Source organism: Anomaloglossus baeobatrachus, chromosome 4 (genome assembly GCF_048569485.1).
Source record: "Anomaloglossus baeobatrachus isolate aAnoBae1 chromosome 4, aAnoBae1.hap1, whole genome shotgun sequence".
In the NCBI taxonomy this organism is placed as follows: Eukaryota; Metazoa; Chordata; class Amphibia; order Anura; family Aromobatidae; genus Anomaloglossus; species Anomaloglossus baeobatrachus.
Window position 1 is genome coordinate 610677708 of NC_134356.1, and position 23481 is coordinate 610701188.

A 23481-nucleotide genomic window follows, 5' to 3' on the forward strand; every position below is an offset into this window, starting at 1 on the left:
CCGCGCTCATAAAAAAGTGGGTAACAAACATTTGGGTCAAATTTTTGGAATTACCTCTTGAAAAAGTGAGAGAATTGATGCTAAAGCAACATTTTTGAGAAAAAAATTACAATTTTCAATATGACAAAGTAACGTTATCAAAATCTGTGAAGTACCTGTGGGTCCAAAATGCTCAGTATACCCCTCGATAGAAGCCTTAAGGGGTCTAGTTTCCAAAATGGGGTCACTTGAGGGGGGTTCCTGCTGTTTAGGTACCTTAGGGGATCTGTAAAAGCAACATGGTGCCCGCAATCTGTTTCAGCCAACTTTGCGTTCCAAAATTCAAATATTGCTCCTTTCATTCCAAGCCCTCCCATTTACCCAAACAAAGGTATCTGACCACATGTGGGGTATCGGCGCGCTCATAAGAAAGTGGGTAACAAAGTGTGAGGTCAAATTTTTGGTGTTACCTCTTGAAAAAGTAAGAAAATTAGTGCTAAAGTAACATTTTTAGGTAAAATGTTAATTTTTATTTTTTTTCATTCCATATTACTTTAGTTCCTGTGAAGCACCTGAAGGGTTAATAAACTTCTTGACTATGGTTTTGAGTACCTTGAGGGGTGCAGGTTTTAGAATGGTGTCACTTTTGGGTATTTTCTGTCACCCAGGCCTCTCAAAGTCACATCAAATGGGATGTGGTCCCTAAAAAAATGGTTTTGTAAATTTTGTTGAAACAAAATGGGAAATTGCTGATGAACTTTGAAGCCTTCTAACTTCCTAACCCCAAAAAATTTTGTTTCAAAAATTGCGCTGATCTAAAGTAGACAAGTGGGAAATGTTATTTATTAACTATTTTGTGTGACATAACTCTCCAGTTTTTTGGGCATAAAAATTAAAAGTTTGAAACTTGCAAAATTTTTAATTTTTTTGTCAAATTTCAGATTTTTTCACAAATAAAATAAAAAAATATCATCCTAAATTTACCTCTAACATGAAGCCCAATATGTCACGAAAAAACAATCTCAGAATCACCGGGATCCATTGAAGCGTTCCAGAGTTATAACCTTATAAAGTGACACTGGTCAACATTGCAAAAAATGGCCTGGGCATTAAGTACAAATCTGGCTTCGTCCTTAAGGGGTTAAGGCTTTTGAGAGCCAAATATTATTTCCTTCATTGGCATTAATAATGTGGAGTGACTACATGATGAAAAGGATATGACAAAGGAAGCCCTGGCTCTCAGCAGAAAAGAGAGAAGCACGTGGTTATGGTTGTTTTCAAGTTGGAGTACAAACTTACAAGACCATTTTTGAAAATGCAATTAAAACTGATAATTGCCTGCTACAGAAAATAGAACCCACTGCATAAACTACCTTGAGAAGCCCCAGTGGCCTAATGGATAAGGCATTGGCCACCTAAGCCAGGGATTGTGGGTTCAAGTCCCATCTGGGGTGTTTGCTTATCTCTGAAACAGCACATGGTCTGTCTAATCTTTCTACCAGTTTGAATTTGATCTTGCAAAATTCTCCAAAAAAGAAAGATTGCTACTTTTAATTGAAAGAAGTGTGACCATGCTAAATAATAAAATACGATATTACAAATACAGCATATAAAATATAGCAACAGAGCGTGTGTTCATCCCAGCCAATGCACATGTGCACTTCCTGAAGCAACAGGATGTTTCAGTTTAAAAATGCCCATTGGCCAGTGTGATAAATGTCTCAATTAGAGATGAGCGAACCGGTCGCGGTTCGGCTCGAGGTGGTTCGCCGAACGGAGGTCTCGTTCGAGTTCAGTTCGTCGAACGTTCGACGAACCGAACTCGAATGTATAGGCTATAATGGGAGGCAATCACAAACACATAAAAATGCATTATAAATGTACACAAACAGTTAATAAACATTGCCATAACACTTACCGGTCCTCGCGATCCCTTCTGCACTCTGTCTCCTGCCGCTATTCCATCCGATGATCGCTGAATCCTCCCGGTGACCTGCACTGCCAGTAGAGATGCAGGACCTATCGTGACGTCAAAATAGCCATGTGACCAGTCATGTGGCTATTATCTCATTGGCTACAGACTGGTCACATGACTATGACACGTCATGTAGGACCTGCGAGTGCATCTCTCCGGTACACGGTGCACATATGTGTATCGCCGTGTACCATCGACATGCTCTAGCACACGGTCGACTCCCCGTTCCGTTAGGGACCGGCTGACACAGCCGGTCATTAACGGAGATCACCGTTGCCATAGCAACGCAGTTAGCGGTGACGTCACCGCTAACCGCGGCTCCGAGAGCACCGTTGCTATGGTAACGCGTCTGTCAGCGTTACCGCTAGCAGCCAGCAGTGATCACTCACGGAGTGAAGGCTGCACGCTGCTGCACGATTGTAGTGAGCATTGTAGTGAGGATGGAGGTTCCCCAGCCCCAAGTGATGAGCTGGTGAATCTCATCCTTCCTCACTACAATCGTCACTACTACTACACTAGAAAGAAAGAAGACAGAAGAGCAGGGTCGTGGAGGGCTGACAGGGGGTAATAAAGATGGAGTCTCTAATGTGTCTGTGTATTTATTTCTATTAAAGTATTTTTCCTCTGTGTGGTGTCTTTTTTTTAACCCTTTATTGGAGATTCTTAATGGCCGGGTCAAACGTGCCTGACATTAAGAATCTCTGGCTTAATACTGGCTAGTAAAACAAAGCCAGTATTAACTCATGATTACCCAACAAGCCACCCGGCTCCAGGGCTGTTGGAAGAGTTGGATACAGCGCCAGATGATGGCGCTTCTATGAGAGCGCCATTTTCTGGGACGGCTGCGGACTGAAATCCGCAGCAGAGGCGCCCACAAACCTCGGGCTAACCTGTGCTGCGGATTCCAATCCCCAGCTGCCTAGTTGTACCCGGCTGGACACAAAAATAGGGCGAAGCCCACGTCATTTGTTTTTTAATTATTTCATGAAATAAGTGAAATAATTAAAAAAAACGGGCTTCCCTATATTTTTGGTTCCCAGCCGGGTACAAATAGGCAACTGGGGGTTGGAGGCAGCCCGTGGCTGCCAGCTGTACCTGGCTAGCATACAAAAATATGGCGAAGCCCACGTCATTTTTTTGGTGGGCAAAAAACTTCTGCATACAGTCCTGGATGGAGTATGCTGAGCCTTGTAGTTCTGCAGCTGCTGTCTGCTCTTCTCCATACAGACAGACAGCAGCTGCAGAACTACAAGGCTCAGCATACTCCATCCAGGACTGTATGCAGAATTTTTTTGCCCCCTGAAAAAATTATGTGGGCTTCGCCATATTTTTGTATGCTAGCCAGGTACAGCAGGCAGGTACGGCTGCCCCCAACCCCCAGTTGCCTATTTGTACCCGTCTGGGAACCAAAAATAAAGGGAAGCCCTTTTTTTTATTATTTCATGAATTTCATGAAATAATTAGAAAACAAATGACGTAGGCTTTGCCCCATTTTTGTGTCCAGCCAGGTACAACTAGGCAGCTGGGGATTGGAATCCGCACCACCGGTTGGCCTGAGCTTTCTGGGCCCCACTGCTGCGAATTGCAGTCTGCAGCCACCTCAGAAAATGGCATTTTCATAGAAGCGCCATCTTCTGGCGCTGTATCCAACTCTTCCAGCACCTGCCTGCTATACCTGGCTAGCATACAAAAATATGGCGAAGCTCACGTCCTTTTTTTGTAGTTTTTTGGCAAAAAAAATAAAAAATGCTTCCCTGGATTTTCCATTGCCAGTGAAGGTAACACCAAGCAGTGGGGGTTAGCAGCCAGTAGCTGCTTGGATTACCCTTAGCTAGCAATACAAAAAATGCAGCGGGAGCCCATATATATTTTTTTTAATTATTTATTTAAATAACTAAAAATAAAATGGGCTTCCCTGTATTTTGATTGCTGGACATCACAGTGCTGTAAAAATAAATCTTTAAAAAAATGACGTAGCGCTCCGCGGTATTTTTGATTCTCAGCGCAGATAAAGCAGACAGCTATGGGTTGCCACCCCCATCTGCCTGCCGTTACCTTGGTTGTCAATCAAAATACAGGGAAGCCCATTAATTTTTTCTATTTAAAAAATAGTTAAAAAAAAAAAATTACGTTGGGTCCCCCCATTTTTGATAGCCAGCTAGGGTAAAGCAGACGGCTGTAGCCTGAAAACCACACCTGGCAGCTTTACCGTGGTTGGGGATCCAATGTGGAGGTCCCCTCAGGCTCTTTTTTATAATTATTTTATAAATATTAATAATTACACAATAAAAGTATAAAAGTAGGGTCCCCCCCAAATTGGATCACCAGCCAAGGTAAAGCGGACAGCTGTGGTCTGGTATTCTCAGGGTGGGAAGGTCCATAGTTATTGGGCCTTCACAGCCTAAAAATAGCAGGCCGCAGGCACCCCAGACGTGGCGCATCCACTAGATGCGCCAATCCTGGCGCTTCACCCCAGCTCATCCCGTGCCCTGGTGCAGTGGCAAACGGGGTAATAAATCGGGTTGATACTAGCTGTAAAGTCACCTGAGATCAAGCCCAGCAGTTTGTGATGTCATGGCGTCTATTAGATACCCAACATCATAAACTGTCAGTACTAACAAAAACAAAAAAATCGACAAAAGAAATTTATTTGAAAAAACAGTCCCCAAAACATTTCCTCTTTCACCAATTTATTGTAAGAAAAAAAATAAAGGGGTCCCACGACGACTCTGGACCGTCTAGAATATGGGGGGGAGACACTCAGGGAACGTATCCCCCATTTTCTAGGAGTGCGGACCCTTCATGTGAGGAGTGTGGGTGCAATGAATCTGCACTCACTCTCCCCGGGTCCACAGCAGCAGAGTCCATGTCGTAATGGTTGCTACCAAAGCTGCAATGCCCTGCTCATGAGGTAAGGGCATGCCTAATCAGGAGAACTACTGTAGAGGAAGCTCTGTTCACTGGTATATAGGTGCTCAGAGGTAATAATAGATAAAATTAGTGAGTAACCTCGGCACTCTAAATCTCCCAGACTAAGTCAGTAAGTCCCAATGGATAGTAATGCAAAATCACTCTTTATTGGTCCGTATTAAGAACATTTTTTTTTCATAAGCATATATGTTTTTGTCCAAAACAAGTTACAAATGACGTTTCGGCCTGAGCCTTCGTCAGATTGGACTTATCTGCATGTAATCATGAAAAATGACAATAATCAGTATCACATAAGAGTGAGAGAACAATAACATAAACTCGAACAATGTAGAGGCACAATTGGGATGCAGCAAAAAAATTGCAACACAGCAAGAAATGAAACACATGATACAAATGTCATAATACAGTACAAGGACAATATAGTAATGACAAATATGGGGTCAGAGTAGGCTTAGACAGCTCTGGTACGAAAGAGATGTCAATCATAAAGTAACATGTGCAGTAGGTGTAGAGCTACAGTATGCATGGCAGAGCTAATGGGTAGACTGACCATAGAAAAAGAACGGAGAAAAAGTGGAGAAAAAGTGGAGCATAAGAGGAGAAAAAGTGGAGAAAAAAGTGGAGAAAAAGTGGAGAAAAAGTGGAGAAAAAGTGGAGCATAAGAGGAGAAAAAGTGGAGAAAAAAGTGGAGAAAAAGTGGAGAAAAAGTGGAGCATAAGAGGAGAAAAAGTGGAGAAAAAAGTGGAGAAAAAGTGGAGCATAAGAGGAGAAAAAGTGGAGAAAAAGTAGAGAAAAAGTGGAGAAAAAGTGGAGATTAAGAGGAGAAAAAGTGGAGAAAAAGTGGAGCATAAGAGGAGAAAAAGTGGAGAAAAAGTGGAGAAAAAGTGGAGAAAAAAATGGAGAAAAAGTGGAGAAAAAGTGGAGAAAAAGTGGAGAAAAAATGGAGAATAAGAGGAGAAAAAGTGGAGAAAAAGTGGAGAATAAGAGGAGAAAAAGTGGAGCATAAGAGGAGAAAAAGTGGAGAAAAAAGTGGAGAAAAAGTGGAGAAAAAGTGGAGCATAAGAGGAGAAAAAGTGGAGAAAAAGTGGAGAAAACGTGGAGAAAAAGAGGAGAAAAAGTGGAGAAAAAGTGGAGCATAAGAGGAGAAAAAGTGGAGAAAAAGTGGAGAAAAAGTGGAGAAAAAGTGGACAAAAAAATGGAGAAAAAGTGGAGAAAAAGTGGAGAAAAAGTGGAGAAAAAGTGGAGAATAAGAGGAGAAAAAGTGGAGAAAAAGTGGAAAATAAGAGGAGAAAAAGTGGAGCATAAGAGGAGAAAAAGTGGAGCATAAGAGGAGAAAAAGTGGAGAAAAAGTGGAGAATAAGAGGAGAAAAAGTGGAGAATAAGAGGAGAAAAAGTGGAGAAAAAGTGGAGCATAAGAGGAGAAAAAGTGGAGAAAAAGTGGAGAAAAAAGTGGAGAATAAGAGGAGAAAAAGTGGAGCATAAGAGGAGAAAAAGTGGAGAAAAAGTGGAGAATAAGAGGGGAAAAAGTGGAGCATAAGAGGAGAATAAGAGGGGAAAAAGTGGAGAAAAAGTGGAGCATAAGAGGAGAAAAAGTGGAGAAAAAGTTGAGAAAAAAGTGGAGAATAAGAGGAGAAAAAGTGGAGAAAAAGTGGAGAAAAAAGTGGAGAATAAGAGGAGAAAAAGTGGAGCATAAGAGGAGAAAAAGTGGAGAAAAAGTGGAGAATAAGAGGAGAAAAAGTGGAGAAAAAGTGGAGCATAAGAGGAGAAAAAGTGGAGCATAAGAGGAGAAAAAGTGGAGAAAAAGTGAAGAATAAGAGGAGAAAAAGTGGAGAAATAGTGGAGCATAAGAGGAGAAAAAGTGGAGAAAAAGTGGAGAAAAAAGTGGAGACAAAGTGGAGAAAAAGTGGAGAAAAAGTGGAGCATAAGAGGAGAAAAAAGTGGAGAAAAAGTGGAGAAAAAGTGGAGAAAAAGTGGAGAAAAAGTGGAGCATAAGAGGAGAAAAAGTGGAGAAAAAAGTGGAGAAAAAGTGGAGAAAAAGTGGAGAAAAAGTGGAGAAAAAGTGGAGCATAAGAGGAGAAAAAGTGGAGAAAAAGTGGAGCATAAGAGGAGAAAAAGTGGAGAAAAAGTGGAGAAAAAGTGGAGAAAAAAATGGAGAAAAAGTGGAGAAAAAGTGGAGAATAAGAGGAGAAAAAGTGGAGAAAAAGTGGAGAATAAGAGGAGAAAAAGTGGAGAATAAGTGGAGAAAAAAATGGAGAAAAAGTGGAGAAAAAAATGGACAAAAAGTGGAACACCCTTTGGTACCTTTCATGTGGCACTAAGGGGTGCTTAGCTTTGTATTTAGCCAAAAAAAGGAAAAAAAAATGACGTAGGGTACCCCCTAGTTTTGTAGCCAGCTAGGGTAAAGCAGACGGCTGCAGCCTGCAGACCACAGCTGGCAACCTCACCTTGGCTGGTAATCCAAAACTGAGGGCACCCCACGCTGTTATTTTAAATTAAATAAATAATTTAAAAAAAAAACACGTAGGGGTCCCCCAAAATTGGATCACCAGCCAAGGTAAAGCAGACAGCTGGGGCCTGATATTCTCAGACTAGGGAGGTCCATGGTTATAGGAATCTCCCCAGCCTAAAAATAGCAGGCCGCAGCCGCCCCAGAAGTGGCGCATCCATTAGATGCGCCAATCCTGGTGCTTCGCCCCAGCTCATCCCGCGCCCTGGTGCGGTGGCAAACGGGGTAATATATGGGGTTAATACCAGATGTGTAATGTCACCTGGCATCAAGCCCTGGGGTTGGTGAGGTCAGGCGTCTATCAGATACCCGACATCACCAACCCAGTCAGTAATAAAAAAAAATAGACGACAAACACATTTTTATTTGAAAAAACACTCCCCAAAACATTCCCTCTTTAACCAATTTATTAGAATGAAAAACAAATCCAGGTCTGGTGTAATCCAAGGGGTTGCCATGACGATCCACACTGTCCCAGTCAATGAAGAGCAGAATGTTCCCCATAGGCTGGGAGAGCAATGCAGTGACCTGAGCTAACATCAATGGGTCAGCCCAGGTCACTGCAGGGCATGACAAGTGCTGCTGTCAGCGAGGTACATTACCTGCGCTGATCTCCATCACTGCCGACATCCCCTGTCACTGAGGTCAATGACCGGCGCCTTCACATCAAGTATCGCGGGTGTGCGTGAGTGAGAGTGTGTGTGTGTGTGGATATGTATGTATACATGCCGCGGGAAGGAGGGGGCGGAGTGAGCTGAGCGGGGAAGTGTGGGCTTCCTGCACGTAACTAAGATAAACATCGGGTTACTAACCAAGCGCTTTGCTTGGATACCCGATGTTTATCTTGGTTACCAGCTTGTGGCAGGCTGCCAGCGATGGCTCCTGCACACTGTAGCTGTAAAAAGCCCTGCTTTTTGCTGCTAGAACCGTTCTCGAACGTTTCTAGAACTATCGAGCTTTTAGCAAAAAGCTCGAGTTCTAGTTCGATCTCGAACAGCCCAAAAATCACTCGAGCCTAGAACTGGAGAACCACGAACCGCGAACCGCGCTCAACTCTAGTCTCAATTGATTCTTCATAAAGATTGTGATCTGGTAAAAAATGTATTTTCAAACTGTGGAAAAAGCAACAACACAAATCCTGTTTTATCAAATAGTTACATTTCGGAGCAAATTTTTCATTTTAAATTTCTGATTGTTTTTTTTTCATATATGCAATGCTGCAGCCCAGCAGCTGCTCCAGTGGCACAATCGGTCAGGGTGCGGTACTTATAAAGCAGTAACTGATGAGCTATGCCGAGGTTGTGAGTTCAAGCCTCACCTGGAGCAGACTTTTCTTGTCTTCCTTTGTTATTTTGAACAAATGCGTTAGCCAATGTTTCTCGAGTTCCATCATGATTTACTTGCACGATTGAGAAGGAAGTTTCCGAGAGATATTTACTTTTTATGGTTTCTTGTTTAATTTGCTGTATATTACAAAAGTCTCACCAGTTTTACCATGATCTAGTACCATATTGTAAAGGGAAATGTAAAAGATAAATTGTTTTTTTAAGGCTTCTGGGAGCCAAATATTATTTCCTTCATTGGCATTAATAATGTAGAGTGACTACATGATGAAAAGGACATGACAAAGGAAGCCCTGGCTCTCAGCAGAAAAGAAAGAAGCACGTGGTTATGGTTGTTTTCAAGTTGGAGTACAAACTTACAAGACCATTTTTGAAAATGCAATTAAAACGGATAATTGCCTGCTACAGAAAATAGAACCCACTGCATGAACTACCTTGAGAAGCCCCAGTGGCCTAATGGATAAGGCACTGGCCTCCTAAGCCAGGGATTTTGGGTTCAAGTCCCATCTGGGGTGTTTGCTTATCTCTGAAACAGCGCATGGTCTGTCTAATCTTTCTACCAGTTTGAATTTGATCTTGCAAAATTCTCCAAAAAAGAAAGATTGCTACTTTTAATTGAAAGAAGTGTGACCATGCTAAATAATAAAATACGATATTACAAATACAGCATATAAAATATAGCAACAGAGCGTGTGTTCATCCCAGCCAATGCACATGTGCACTTCCTGAAGCAACAGGATGTTTCAGTTTAAAAATGCCCATTGGCCAGTGTGATAAATGTCTCAATTGATTCTTCATAAAGATTGTGATCTGGTAAAAAATGTATTTTCAAACTGTGGAAAAAGCAACAACACAAATCCTGTTTTATCAAATAGTTACATTTCGGAGCAAATTTTTCATTTTAAATTTCTGATTGCTTTTTTTTCATATATGCAATGCTGCAGCCCAGCAGCTGCTCCAGTGGTGCAATCGGTCAGCGCACGGTACTTATAAAGCAGTAACTGATGAGCTATGCCGAGGTTGTGAGTTCAAGCCTCACCTGGAGCAGACTTTTCTTGTCTTCCTTTGTTATTTTGAACAAATGCGTTAGCCAAAGTTTCTCGAGTTCCATCATGATCTACTTGCACGATTGAGAAGGAAGTTTCCGAGAGATATTTACTTTTTATGGTTTCTTGTTTAATTTGCTGTATATTACAAAAGTCTCACCAGTTTTACCATGATCTAGTACCATATTGTAAAGGGAAATGTAAAAGATAAATTGTTTTTTTAAGGCTTCTGGGAGCCAAATATTATTTCCTTCATTGGCATTAATAATGTGGAGTGACTACATGATGAAAAGGACATGACAAAGGAAGCCCTGGCTCTCAGCAGAAAAGAAAGAAGCACGTGGTTATGGTTGTTTTCAAGTTGGAGTACAAACTTACAAGACCATTTTTGAAAATGCAATTAAAACGGATAATTGCCTGCTACAGAAAATAGAACCCACTGCATGAACTACCTTGAGAAGCCCCAGTGGCCTAATGGGTAAGGCACTGGCCTTCTAAGCCAGGGATTGTGGGTTCAAGTCCCGTCTGGGGTGTTTGCTTATCTCTGAAACAGCGCATGGTCTGTCTAATCTTTCTACCAGTTTGAATTTGATCTTGCAAAATTCTCCAAAAAAAGAAAGATTGCTACTTTTAATTGAAAGAAGTGTGACCATGCTAAATAATAAAATACGATATTACAAATACAGCATATAAAATATAGCAACAGAGCGTGTGTTCATCCCAGCCAATGCACATGTGCACTTCCTGAAGCAACAGGATGTTTCAGTTTAAAAATGCCCATTGGCCAGTGTGATAAATGTCTCAATTGATTCTTCATAAAGATTGTGTTCTAGTAAAAAATGTATTTTCAAACTGTGGAAAAAGCAACAACACAAATCCTGTTTTAACAAATAGTTACATTTCGGAGCAAATTTTTCATTTCAAATTTCTGATTGTTTTATTTTCATATATGCAATGCTGCAGCCCAGCAGCTGCTCCAGTGGTGCAATCGGTCAGCGCACGGTACTTATAAAGCAGTAACTGATGAGCTATGCCGAGGTTGTGAGTTCAAGCCTCACCTGGAGCAGACTTTTCTTGTCTTCCTTTGTTATTTTGAACAAATGCGTTAGCCAAAGTTTCTCGAGTTCCATCATGATCTACTTGCACGATTGAGAAGGAAGTTTCCGAGAGATATTTACTTTTTATGGTTTCTTGTTTAATTTGCTGTATATTACAAAAGTCTCACCAGTTTTACCATGATCTAGTACCATATTGTAAAGGGAAATGTAAAAGATAAATTGTTTTTTTAAGGCTTCTGGGAGCCAAATATTATTTCCTTCATTGGCATTAATAATGTGGAGTGACTACATGATGAAAAGGACATGACAAAGGAAGCCCTGGCTCTCAGCAGAAAAGAAAGAAGCACGTGGTTATGGTTGTTTTCAAGTTGGAGTACAAACTTACAAGACCATTTTTGAAAATGCAATTAAAACGGATAATTGCCTGCTACAGAAAATAGAACCCACTGCATGAACTACCTTGAGAAGCCCCAGTGGCCTAATGGGTAAGGCACTGGCCTTCTAAGCCAGGGATTGTGGGTTCAAGTCCCGTCTGGGGTGTTTGCTTATCTCTGAAACAGCGCATGGTCTGTCTAATCTTTCTACCAGTTTGAATTTGATCTTGCAAAATTCTCCAAAAAAAGAAAGATTGCTACTTTTAATTGAAAGAAGTGTGACCATGCTAAATAATAAAATACGATATTACAAATACAGCATATAAAATATAGCAACAGAGCGTGTGTTCATCCCAGCCAATGCACATGTGCACTTCCTGAAGCAACAGGATGTTTCAGTTTAAAAATGCCCATTGGCCAGTGTGATAAATGTCTCAATTGATTCTTCATAAAGATTGTGTTCTAGTAAAAAATGTATTTTCAAACTGTGGAAAAAGCAACAACACAAATCCTGTTTTAACAAATAGTTACATTTCGGAGCAAATTTTTCATTTCAAATTTCTGATTGTTTTATTTTCATATATGCAATGCTGCAGCCCAGCAGCTGCTCCAGTGGTGCAATCGGTCAGCGCGCAGTACTTATAAAGCAGTAACTGATGAGCTATGCCGAGGTTGTGAGTTCAAGCCTCACCTGGAGCAGACTTTTCTTGTCTTCCTTTGTTATTTTGAACAAATGCGTTAGCCAAAGTTTCTCGAGTTCCATCATGATCTACTTGCACGATTGAGAAGGAAGTTTCTGAGAGATATTTACTTTTTATGGTTTCTTGTTTAATTTGCTGTATATTACAAAAGTCTCACTAGTTTTACCATGATCTAGTACCATATTGTAAAAGGAAATGTAAAAGATAAATTGTTTTTTTAAGGCTTCTGGGAGCCAAATATTATTTCCTTCATTGGCATTAATAATGTGGAGTGACTATATGATGAAAAGGACATGACAAAGGAAGCCCTGGCTCTCAGCAGAAAAGAAAGAAGCACGTGGTTATGGTTGTTTTCAAGTTGGAGTACAAACTTTCAAGACCATTTTTGAAAATGCAATTAAAACGGATAATTGCCTGCTACAGAAAATAGAACCCACTGCATGAACTACCTTGAGAAGCCCCAGTGGCCTAATGGATAAGGCACTGGCCTCCTAAGCCAGGGATTGTGGGTTCAAGTCCCATCTGGGGTGTTTGCTTATCTCTGAAACAGCGCATGGTCTGTCTATTCTTTCTACCAGTTTGATTTTGATCTTGCAAAATTCTCCAAAAAAGAAAGATTGCTACTTTTAATTGAAAGAAGTGTGACCATGCTAAATAATAAAATACGATATTACAAATACAGCATATAAAATATAGCAACAGAGCGTGTGTTCATCCCAGCCAATGTACATGTGCACTTCCTGAAGCAACAGGATGTTTCAGTTTAAAAATGCCCATTGGCCAGTGTGATAAATGTCTCAATTGATTCTTCATAAAGATTGTGATCTGGTAAAAAATGTATTTTCAAACTGTGGAAAAAGCAACAACACAAATCCTGTTTTATCAAATAGTTACATTTCGGAGCAAATTTTTCATTTTAAATTTCTGATTGGTTTTTTTTTCATATATGCAATGCTGCAGCCCAGCAGCTGCTCCAGTGGCACAATCGGTCAGCGTGCGGTACTTATAAAGCAGTAACTGATGAGCTATGCCGAGGTTGTGAGTTCAAGCCTCACCTGGAGCAGACTTTTCTTGTCTTCCTTTGTTATTTTGAACAAATGCGTTAGCCAATGTTTCTCGAGTTCCATCATGATTTACTTGCACGATTGAGAAGGAAGTTTCCGAGAGATATTTACTTTTTATGGTTTCTTGTTTAATTTGCTGTATATTACAAAAGTCTCACCAGTTTTACCATGATCTAGTACCATATTGTAAAGGGAAATGTAAAAGATAAATTGTTTTTTTAAGGCTTCTGGGAGCCAAATATTATTTCCTTCATTGGCATTAATAATGTGGAGTGACTACATGATGAAAAGGACATGACAAAGGAAGCCCTGGCTCTCAGCAGAAAAGAAAGAAGCACGTGGTTATGGTTGTTTTCAAGTTGGAGTACAAACTTACAAGACCATTTTTGAAAATGCAATTAAAACGGATAATTGCCTGCTACAGAAAATAGAACCCACTGCATGAACCACCTCGAGAAGCCCCAGTGGCCTAATGGATAAGGCACTGGCCTCCTAAGCCAGGGATTGTGGGTTCAAGTCCCGTCTGGGGTGTTTGCTTATCTCTGAAACAGCGCATGGTCTGTCTAATCTTTCTACCAGTTTGAATTTGATCTTGCAAAATTCTCCAAAAAAGAAAGATTGCTACTTTTAATTGAAAGAAGTGTGACCATGCTAAATAATAAAATACGATATTACAAATACAGCATATAAAATATAGCAACAGAGCGTGTTCATCCCAGCCAATGCACATGTGCACTTCCTGAAGCAACAGGATGTTTCAGTTTAAAAATGCCCATTGGCCAGTGTGATAAATGTCTCAATTGATTCTTCATAAAGATTGTGATCTGGTAAAAAATGTATTTTCAAACTGTGGAAAAAGCAACAACACAAATCCTGTTTTATCAAATAGTTACATTTCGGAGCAAATTTTTCATTTTAAATTTCTGATTGTTTTTTTTTCATATATGCAATGCTGCAGCCCAGCAGCTGCTCCAGTGGCGCAATCGGTCAGCGCGCGGTACTTATAAAGCAGTAACTGATGAGCTATGCCGAGGTTGTGAGTTCAAGCCTCACCTGGAGCAGACTTTTCTTGTCTTCCTTTGTTATTTTGAACAAATGCGTTAGCCAAAGTTTCTCGAGTTCCATCATGATCTAACAAATACCAGCAGTATAGAAACAGGTGATGAGAAGCCGTTCCCAAATTACCTCTCAAAATTAAGATAAGTATCAGCAGTGAGAAAGGGAATAATACATAACTTTTATTAGAATTATTAAAAAAATTGCATAGTGCTGCAATTTATAAATTAATTTTTTGTGCAAAAAAATGAAACAATACTCATGTCCAATAGGACCAACAAAGATAGCGTTGGAGCCCCCCCGGTGGTGTCCGTCAATGATAGACCATAATCACCAGATGGACATTGAGGGGCTTCGACGCCAAATCAGTGTCCAAGATTCATAGACACTGTGAATTGATGACTACTATGAGCCGGATAAATGGGGCAACAACCTATAATCCTATTAGTCAGGTTAGGGTCATGGGAGGATATATTCCAGTGGGAACCAAGCCCCCCAATAGGACTCACCAATGTAATATACAGTATGGGGTTACTAAATCCCCCAAAAAACAAGCTTTTCATACATGTAAACACCAATTACCAACCATAACCTAACAGAAATCTAACAAAAATCCATCCAAGATCACAGTGGTGTTTCTTGGATTTAATTCAGAGTATAATCACGGCAGTAAACAAATAGGTATAATTATTGCCTCTTGCTTATAATGACCGGCTCATTTATACATCATGCAATTATAAATAGAGAAATGGAATGGTCTCACCCAGTTGTAGGTGCAGGTCAGTAGTTAGAAGGGGGTCATCAGGATAGATGAATCGGGTGGCTGTCCATGGCCGGGCAGGAGCTCTCTCCCTGGCAGGAACTAGCTGAACCCTCAAGCCCCATTAGCTCCAGCCCTTACAAGGACCGTCCCAAACTGACCCTGATTAAATTAGCCCTAAAGATTCATCACCATGGAACCTCCCGACGCGTTTCCTCCGCCAGGATTCATCAGGGGAGATACTGTAGGTGAAGGGCTCAAGATGCAGGTATAGAGACCCCAACATACAAGTGGTCAGACTCTAGGGTAAGCTGCCACTGCAAGTGTCCACTATTAAATAGACCATTAATTGTTGCTCCAATCAGACAATCAAAAAAACCAACCAATAATACATCAAAACGAGTGTTTAAACTCACCTGCCTGTTGTAACAGGTAACTATAGGTAGCAAAACATCACACAGCGTGGGGCAGTGCTGGGCGCAGCCATCTTGTCCCGCCCACCTGGGCATGTCATCAATCCCAGAATGCTACACACCACACTGACTGACATGCATAGTGCAGGACAGTGCTGAATCACAGCACCGCCCTGCCCCCAAACCCACGTCATCAATCCCACAATGCCATGCTACATGGAGTGGACTGGAGCCGATTTAGACAAAAAGCACAGCATACAGCATCCAGTATAGGATCGTGCTGGGTGTGGGCATCTAGTCCCGCCCAGCTGGGAGCATCATCAAACCCAGAATGCTCCAGGCGATGGTGGCTGTGACGTGCACAGTGTGGGGCAGTGCTGAACACACTGCCCCACCTCCGAGATCACGTCATCGAGCATCTTAGTGTATGAGGGGAAATGGTGCTGATTAAACAAACAGATACAGCCAGACATGCTGCTGTGCGATCGATCGGCATAGATTTTAACCCCTAAGATGCTTAGTCTTAGCATATGAGGGGAACTGGTGCCGACTAAACAAACAGAAGCAGGCAAACATGCTGCTGCGCAATCAGCACAGATTTTAACCCCCAAGATGCTATAGGATAAGTCATGCCTAAATATAATCAAATTGATATTAATCATAACCAAAATTAGACAGACGTTGTAATGGTTAATTGGATATGCCAGATAGTCCCATGACGTACCAAGTCCCAAGGCTTAACTAGGATATAAGTATCAATAGAACAGATAAATGTGATAATTTTGGCGGTATAGATTATATAGAATACGTTCCATTAAATTAATTTACACCATAACTAGAGGGATTAACCCTTTGTTTGATCACATTATGTATTTAAAGACAAATGAAGTGAGCTCACTGAAGGTTCATCAGTTAGCTCACATGAGGTTTCTTGGCCAGTAAAGACCATAACAGGTTCTTTCGAGTACCATTAACACAGATCTGTGCATTATAAATGATAGGTTGAAGGGAGAGAGAGAAAGAGAAAGATGTTCAGAGCCAAGAAAGTCAGAGAAAGCAGCTATAACTGAGCTGTTCATTTAGGCCTTTTGGTGCTATTGTGTCTAGGATAAAGATCCACTTGGATTCTTTCTGTAGGATTTTCTGATCCCAAGGGCCGCCTCTGAGTGGTTTTCTCACTATATCAATGCCCTGGAAACTCATGGCCTTTGTGTCCCCGCCGTGAAAGGCGTTGATATGTCTGGCGATTGGGGTGTCCCTTTTGTGTAGGACATCTCCCAAATGATCGCCAATTCTGCGACGTAATTCACGCTTTGTTTTGCCGATGTATTCTTTGCTACAAGCGCAAGTCATTTTGTAAATTACGCCTTCAGTCTTACAGTTTATGAATTCTCTAATGTCATACTCTTTCCCTGTGATATGGCTGGCAAAGGTCTTGCTTTTAGTGATGAAAGGGCAAGCAATGCAATTGCCACATTTAAAGCAACCTCTGATGTTAGACTTCAGCCAGGTTTCATTAGTAGGTGCCTGAAAGTGGCTATGGACTAGACGATCCTTTAAGGAGCGCCCCCTCCTGTATGTTATACTCGGTTGTTCACAGAGGCCTCCTTTAAGATCACTGTCCATATGCAACACACCCCAGTATTTTTGCAAAATCTCCCTTACTTGTTGGGCTCCATTATCAAAGGTGGTAATGAATCTGAAAGGCTCGTTTTCATTGATGTTAGGACTCTTAATTGGGTTTAGAAGTTGTGTTCTGTTCTTGTTTATTACTTCTCCGTATGCCTTTTTCAAGAGTCCACCTGGGTACCCTCTGTCCAGGAATCGTTGTCTCAGGTCCCTTGCTTGTCTGCTGAATGTTTCCCCATCGGAACAGTTTCTGCGAGCCCGCAGGTATTGTCCTTTTGGTATCCCTCGCTTCAAAGCTACTGGGTGGCTGCTTTCCCAGTGTAAGAGGGAATTGGAGGCTGTCGGTTTACGGTGCATATCCGTACAGATATCCCCTGTTACGCTTTTTTTAATTAAGACGTCTAGAAATGCAATTTCTGTCTCCTTAATTTCAGACGTAAAAGCCAAACCCAGGTTATTAATATTCAGCAGACTGACAAAGGACCGAAACTCCTCTTGTGTTCCTGACCATAGGATGAATATGTCATCCACATAACGGAGCCATAATTCCACCTTAGACAGATAGTTCCCATGGGCCTTCGATGTATCAAATACTACTGTTTCTTCCCACCAACCCAGGTAGATGTTTGCGTACGTGGGGGCACAAGGGCACCCCATTGCCACGCCCCTGAGTTGGTGGAAAAATTTGTGGTCAAATAGGAAGAAATTGCGAGTAAGACAATAATTCAAGAGTTGTCTGATAAACTGGTTATGCTGCTGGAACTGCAGCCCTCTTGTGCCTAGGAAGCTGTCTACTGCCTCCATCCCTCTTGCATGAGGGATGGAGGAGTACAGAGCCTCCACGTCAATGCTGGCCAGTAAGGTTTTGGGATCTACGGAAAGACCATCAAGTTTTAGTAATAGATCTGAGGTATCCCTCACGTGTGATGGTAACGCTGACACAAATGGAGCAAGGATCTCATCCAGGTAGAGCCCACTGTTCTGGCTGATGTTGTTGACACCAGACACAATGGGTCTACCTTTTAGTGGATTGAGAACCTTATGCACCTTTGGCAGGCTGTAAAAAGTCGCCACCACTGGGTTGTCTGGCATCAAGAAATCAAACTCAGTTTTGGTGATTACACCTTCTGCAAGGCCATTATTTAGAATATCTCTTAATTCATCAAGATAATGTATGGTGGGGTTAGATCTCAGAATTTCATACGTATTTTTATCCTTAAGGATTTGTAGGCACATCTCCTTGTATTGTTCCGCATTTAGGATCACCGTATTACCTCCTTTATCTGAGGGTTTTATTACGATTTTGTGATCTTTTTCTAAATTTTGTAGGGCTTGCATTTCCATTTTGTCGCAATTGAAACGGGTAAATGATTTTGTCTGGGCTAGATGCTTCATGTCCCTCGAGACTAGCTCAAGAAAAACATCGATAGCTGATGTTTCCATAGAAATTGGGGGCATCTTTTTGCTCTTAGCACGTACTTTACTAAATGGGCCTTTCCCAAGGGTATTGGGGTCAGGTTCATCCAAACTCGCAAGTAACTCTACCCCTGATAATAACTCAACTGGGATACCCAATTCATTACATTTACGTTTCTCCTGTGCTGCAAAATGCTTATGCCACCTCAATTTACGCACAAATAAATTTAGATCCTTAATAGATCCAAAGAGATCAAAATTGGAGCTAGGCACGAAGGACAGGCCTTTTTCAAGAATGGACAATTCTTTAGAGGTAAGTACTCGGGAAGACAAGTTGATAACTTGAGTCCCCTGTTTTAATTGCGACCCCTCGTTGTGTTGCCTCTGTTTCTCAGGTAGTACCCGTGATCTAAAAAAGAGGGGGAGGGGTTAGTTTGCTGATACTGTCGTGTGTTGGGCCTATTGCCTCCGTAATAACGCCCTCTACCCCGTCCTTGCCCTCTAGTGTTGCGGTTTCCTCCTTCAGTGTCAGATTGCTCTGTGTCTGTAGAGGAGGGTTCAATCTCCGTTTCCGGGATGTGTCTGCCTAGTTGAGAATAGACTTTGTTATTTTTAAAGTCTTGTAAGTCACGTATGAATTGTTTGTGTTTCCTCTCCTTTAATTTATATTGGAATCTATCGATGGTATCACGTAATTTGGTTTCTTTGGTTACAAAGTCAGGTTCATTAGAGAATTTTTTTGTTATTTCGATTTGTTCTTTCAATTTATCATTAAGAGAGGCTAGTGTCTGTTTCTCTTGATCTAACAACAGCTGCATAAATTTTAGGGAGCATGCTGTTGCTTCATTTTCCCATTTGGTGATGAATTCAGAGTTTCTATGTCTAGGGCCTGGAGTGAGCGTGATCCTGAGTCCCCTAGGGACTATGCCGGCCTTCAAATAATTCTCAAGGCTTTGTGTTTCCCACCAAGAGGTGGTCTGATCCTGGTAGGTCTGAGTTAATTCTTTGAAGGCCGTATTAAATGACGGTGTATATTTCCTCTGGCTAAATGCTTGTTCCGAAAATACCTCCTTAGCTTCCTCCAACCATAACTCGGTATTTATACCTGTTGATAAAAAACCGGCCATACCTTCCAAAAAATTAACAAATACCAGCAGTATAGAAACAGGTGATGAGAAGCCGTTCCCAAATTACCTCTCAAAATTAAGATAAGTATCAGCAGTGAGAAAGGGAATAATACATAACTTTTATTAGAATTATTAAAAAAATTGCGTAGTGCTGCAATTTATAAATTAATTTTTTGTGCAAAAAAATGAAACAATACTCATGTCCAAGAGGACCAACAAAGATAGCGTTGGAGCCCCCCCCGGTGGTGTCCGTCAATGATAGACCATAATCACCAGATGGACATTGAGGGGCTTCGACGCCAAATCAGTGTCCAAGATTCATAGACACTGTGAATTGATGACTACTATGAGCCGGATAAATGGGGCAACAACCTATAATCCTATTAGTCAGGTTAGGGTCATGGGAGGATATATTCCAGTGGGAACCAAGCCCCCCAATAGGACTCACCAATGTAATATACAGTATGGGGTTACTAAATCCCCCAAAAAACAAGCTTTTCATACATGTAAACACCAATTACCAACCATAACCTAACAGAAATCTAACAAAAATCCATCCAAGATCACAGTGGTGTTTCTTGGATTTAATTCAGAGTATAATCACGGCAGTAAACATATAGGTATAATTATTGCCTCTTGCTTATAATGACCGGCTCATTTATACATCATGCAATTATAAATAGAGAAATGGAATGGTCTCACCCAGTTGTAGGTGCAGGTCAGTAGTTAGAAGGGGGTCATCAGGATAGATGAATCGGGTGGCTGTCCATGGCCGGGCAGGAGCTCTCTCCCTGGCAGGAACTAGCTGAACCCTCAAGCCCCATTAGCTCCAGCCCTTACAAGGACCGTCCCAAACTGACCCTGATTAAATTAGCCCTAAAGATTCATCACCATGGAACCTCCCGACGCGTTTCCTCCGCCAGGATTCATCAGGGGAGATACTGTAGGTGAAGGGCTCAAGATGCAGGTATAGAGACCCCAACATACAAGTGGTCAGACTCTAGGGTAAGCTGCCACTGCAAGTGTCCACTATTAAATAGACCATTAATTGTTGCTCCAATCAGACAATCAAAAAAACCAACCAATAATACATCAAAACGAGTGTTTAAACTCACCTGCCTGTTGTAACAGGTAACTATAGGTAGCAAAACATCACACAGCGTGGGGCAGTGCTGGGCGCAGCCATCTTGTCCCGCCCACCTGGGCATGTCATCAATCCCAGAATGCTACACACCACACTGACTGACATGCATAGTGCAGGACAGTGCTGAATCACAGCACCGCCCTGCCCCCAAACCCACGTCATCAATCCCACAATGCCATGCTACATGGAGTGGACTGGAGCCGATTTAGACAAAAAGCACAGCATACAGCATCCAGTATAGGATCGTGCTGGGTGTGGGCATCTAGTCCCGCCCAGCTGGGAGCATCATCAAACCCAGAATGCTCCAGGCGATGGTGGCTGTGACGTGCACAGTGTGGGGCAGTGCTGAACACACTGCCCCACCTCCGAGATCACGTCATCGAGCATCTTAGTGTATGAGGGGAAATGGTGCTGATTAAACAAACAGATACAGCCAGACATGCTGCAGTGCGATCGATCGGCACAGATTTTAACCCCTAAGTGCCCCACACTGTGCACGTCACAGCCACCATCGCCTGGAGCATTCTGGGTTTGATGATGCTCCCAGCTGGGCGGGACTAGATGCCCACACCCAGCACGATCCTATACTGGATGCTGTATGCTGTGCTTTTTGTCTAAATCGGCTCCAGTCCACTCCATGTAGCATGGCATTGTGGGATTGATGACGTGGGTTTGGGGGCAGGGCGGTGCTGTGATTCAGCACTGTCCTGCACTATGCATGTCAGTCAGTGTGGTGTGTAGCATTCTGGGATTGATGACATGCACAGGTGGGCGGGACAAGATGGCTGCGCCCAGCACTGCCCCACGCTGTGTGATGTTTTGCTACCTATAGTTACCTGTTACAACAGGCAGGTGAGTTTAAACACTCGTTTTGATGTATTATTGGTTGGTTTTTTTGATTGTCTGATTGGAGCAACAATTAATGGTCTATTTAATAGTGGACACTTGCAGTGGCAGCTTACCCTAGAGTCTGACCACTTGTATGTTGGGGTCTCTATACCTGCATATTGAGCCCTTCACCTACAGTATCTCCCCTGATGAATCCTGGCGGAGGAAACGCGTCGGGAGGTTCCATGGTGATGAATCTTTAGGGCTAATTTAATCAGGGTCAGTTTGGGACGGTCCTTGTAAGGGCTGGAGCTAATGGGGCTTGAGGGTTCAGCTAGTTCCTGCCAGGGAGAGAGCTCCTGCCCGGCCATGGACAGCCACCCGATTCATCTATCCTGATGACCCCCTTCTAACTACTGACCTGCACCTACAACTGGGTGAGACCATTCCATTTCTCTATTTATAATTGCATGATGTATAAATGAGCCGGTCATTATAAGCAAGAGGCAATGATTATACCTATATGTTTACTGCCGTGATTATACTCTGAATTAAATCCAAGAAACACCACTGTGATCTTGGATGGATTTTTGTTAGATTTCTGTTAGGTTATGGTTGGTAATTGGTGTTTACATGTATGAAAAGCTTGTTTTTTGGGGGATTTAGTAACCCCATACTGTATATTACATTGGTGAGTCCTATTGGGGGGCTTGGTTCCCACTGGAATATATCCTCCCATGACCCTAACCTGACTAATAGGATTATAGGTTGTTGCCCCATTTATCCGGCTCATAGTAGTCATCAATTCACAGTGTCTATGAATCTTGGACACTGATTTGGCGTCGAAGCCCCTCAATGTCCATCTGGTGATTATGGTCTATCATTGACGGACACCACCGGGAGGGCTCCAACGCTATCTTTGTTGGTCCTCTTGGACATGAGTATTGTTTCATTTTTTTGCACAAAAAATTAATTTATAAATTGCAGCACTACGCAATTTTTTTAATAATTCTAATAAAAGTTATGTATTATTCCCTTTCTCACTGCTGATACTTATCCATCATGATCTACTTGCACGATTGAGAAGGAAGTTTCCGAGAGATATTTACTTTTTATGGTTTCTTGTTTAATTTGCTGTATATTACAAAAGTCTCACCAGTTTTACCATGATCTAGTACCATATTGTAAAGGGAAATGTAAAAGATAAATTGTTTTTTTAAGGCTTCTGGGAGCCAAATATTATTTCCTTCATTGGCATTAATAATGTGGAGTGACTACATGATGAAAAGGACATGACAAAGAAAGCCCTGGCTCTCAGCAGAAAAGAAAGAAGCACGTGGTTATGGTTGTTTTCCAGTTGGAGTACAAACTTACAAGACCATTTTTGAAAATGCAATTGAAACGGATAATTGCCTGCTACAGAAAATAGAACCCACTGCATGAACTACCTTGAGAAGCCCCAGTGGCCTAATGGATAAGGCACTGGCCTTCTAAGCCAGGGATTGTGGGTTCAAGTCCCATCTGGGGTGTTTGCTTATCTCTGAAACAGCGCATGGTCTGTCTAATCTTTCTACCAGTTTGAATTTGATCTTGCAAAATTCTCCAAAAAAGAAAGATTGCTACTTTTAATTGAAAGAAGTGTGACCATGCTAAATAATAAAATACGATATTACAAATACAGCATATAAAATATAGCAACAGAGCGTGTGTTCATCCCAGCCAATGCACATGTGCACTTCCTGAAGCAACAGGATGTTTCAGTTTAAAAATGCCCATTGGCCAGTGTGATAAATGTCTCAATTGATTCTTCATAAAGATTGTGATCTGGTAAAAAAATTATTTTCAAACTGTGGAAAAAGCAACAACACAAATCCTGTTTTATCAAATAGTTACATTTCGGAGCAAATTTTTCATTTTAAATTTCTGATTGTTTTTTTTTCATATATGCAATGCTGCAATGCTGCAGCCCAGCAGCTGCTCCAGTGGCGCAATCGGTCAGCGCGCGTTACTTATAAAGCAGTAACTGATGAGCTATGCCGAGGTTGTGAGTTCAAGCCTCACCTGGAGCAGACTTTTCTTGTCTTCCTTTGTTATTTTGAACAAATGCGTTAGCCAAAGTTTCTCGAGTTCC

At 41.7% G+C, this 23481-nt stretch overlaps 1 protein-coding gene and 14 non-coding genes across 18 annotated transcripts in view; 14 read left to right on the forward strand and 1 right to left on the reverse strand.

Moving 5' to 3' along the window:
• The window catches only part of KANSL3 (KAT8 regulatory NSL complex subunit 3), a 314370-nt gene extending 298872 nt beyond the window's left edge, over positions 1–15498 (reverse strand). For 2 of the 4 annotated variants that reach the window (XR_012753077.1, XM_075346205.1), the window contains exon 1: positions 15210–15498. The gene's annotated coding sequence lies outside the window, so the exon portion shown is untranslated. The remainder of the gene's footprint in view (positions 1–15209) is intronic. The other 2 variants (XM_075346203.1, XM_075346204.1) reach the window with 1 other exon arrangement.
• TRNAR-CCU (transfer RNA arginine (anticodon CCU)) lies at positions 1361–1433 on the forward strand. The gene has a single exon. It is a non-coding gene; the product is annotated as a tRNA-Arg (tRNA).
• On the forward strand, positions 8625–8717 carry TRNAI-UAU (transfer RNA isoleucine (anticodon UAU)). The gene is given in 2 exon segments: positions 8625–8662; positions 8682–8717. It is a non-coding gene; the product is annotated as a tRNA-Ile (tRNA).
• Positions 9177–9249, forward strand: TRNAR-CCU (transfer RNA arginine (anticodon CCU)). The gene has a single exon. It is a non-coding gene; the product is annotated as a tRNA-Arg (tRNA).
• TRNAI-UAU (transfer RNA isoleucine (anticodon UAU)) lies at positions 9689–9781 on the forward strand. The gene is given in 2 exon segments: positions 9689–9726; positions 9746–9781. It is a non-coding gene; the product is annotated as a tRNA-Ile (tRNA).
• TRNAR-UCU (transfer RNA arginine (anticodon UCU)) lies at positions 10241–10313 on the forward strand. The gene has a single exon. It is a non-coding gene; the product is annotated as a tRNA-Arg (tRNA).
• On the forward strand, positions 10754–10846 carry TRNAI-UAU (transfer RNA isoleucine (anticodon UAU)). Its single transcript is given in 2 exon segments — positions 10754–10791; positions 10811–10846. It is a non-coding gene; the product is annotated as a tRNA-Ile (tRNA).
• TRNAR-UCU (transfer RNA arginine (anticodon UCU)) lies at positions 11306–11378 on the forward strand. The gene has a single exon. It is a non-coding gene; the product is annotated as a tRNA-Arg (tRNA).
• TRNAI-UAU (transfer RNA isoleucine (anticodon UAU)) lies at positions 11819–11911 on the forward strand. Its single transcript is given in 2 exon segments — positions 11819–11856; positions 11876–11911. It is a non-coding gene; the product is annotated as a tRNA-Ile (tRNA).
• Positions 12371–12443, forward strand: TRNAR-CCU (transfer RNA arginine (anticodon CCU)). The gene has a single exon. It is a non-coding gene; the product is annotated as a tRNA-Arg (tRNA).
• On the forward strand, positions 12884–12976 carry TRNAI-UAU (transfer RNA isoleucine (anticodon UAU)). The gene is given in 2 exon segments: positions 12884–12921; positions 12941–12976. It is a non-coding gene; the product is annotated as a tRNA-Ile (tRNA).
• On the forward strand, positions 13436–13508 carry TRNAR-CCU (transfer RNA arginine (anticodon CCU)). Its single transcript has one exon. It is a non-coding gene; the product is annotated as a tRNA-Arg (tRNA).
• Positions 13946–14038, forward strand: TRNAI-UAU (transfer RNA isoleucine (anticodon UAU)). The gene is given in 2 exon segments: positions 13946–13983; positions 14003–14038. It is a non-coding gene; the product is annotated as a tRNA-Ile (tRNA).
• Positions 15499–22806: 7308 nt separating the features above from the next.
• On the forward strand, positions 22807–22879 carry TRNAR-UCU (transfer RNA arginine (anticodon UCU)). The gene has a single exon. It is a non-coding gene; the product is annotated as a tRNA-Arg (tRNA).
• A 447-nt stretch (positions 22880–23326) lies between these two features.
• On the forward strand, positions 23327–23419 carry TRNAI-UAU (transfer RNA isoleucine (anticodon UAU)). Its single transcript is given in 2 exon segments — positions 23327–23364; positions 23384–23419. It is a non-coding gene; the product is annotated as a tRNA-Ile (tRNA).
• Positions 23420–23481: the final 62 nt, after the last annotated feature.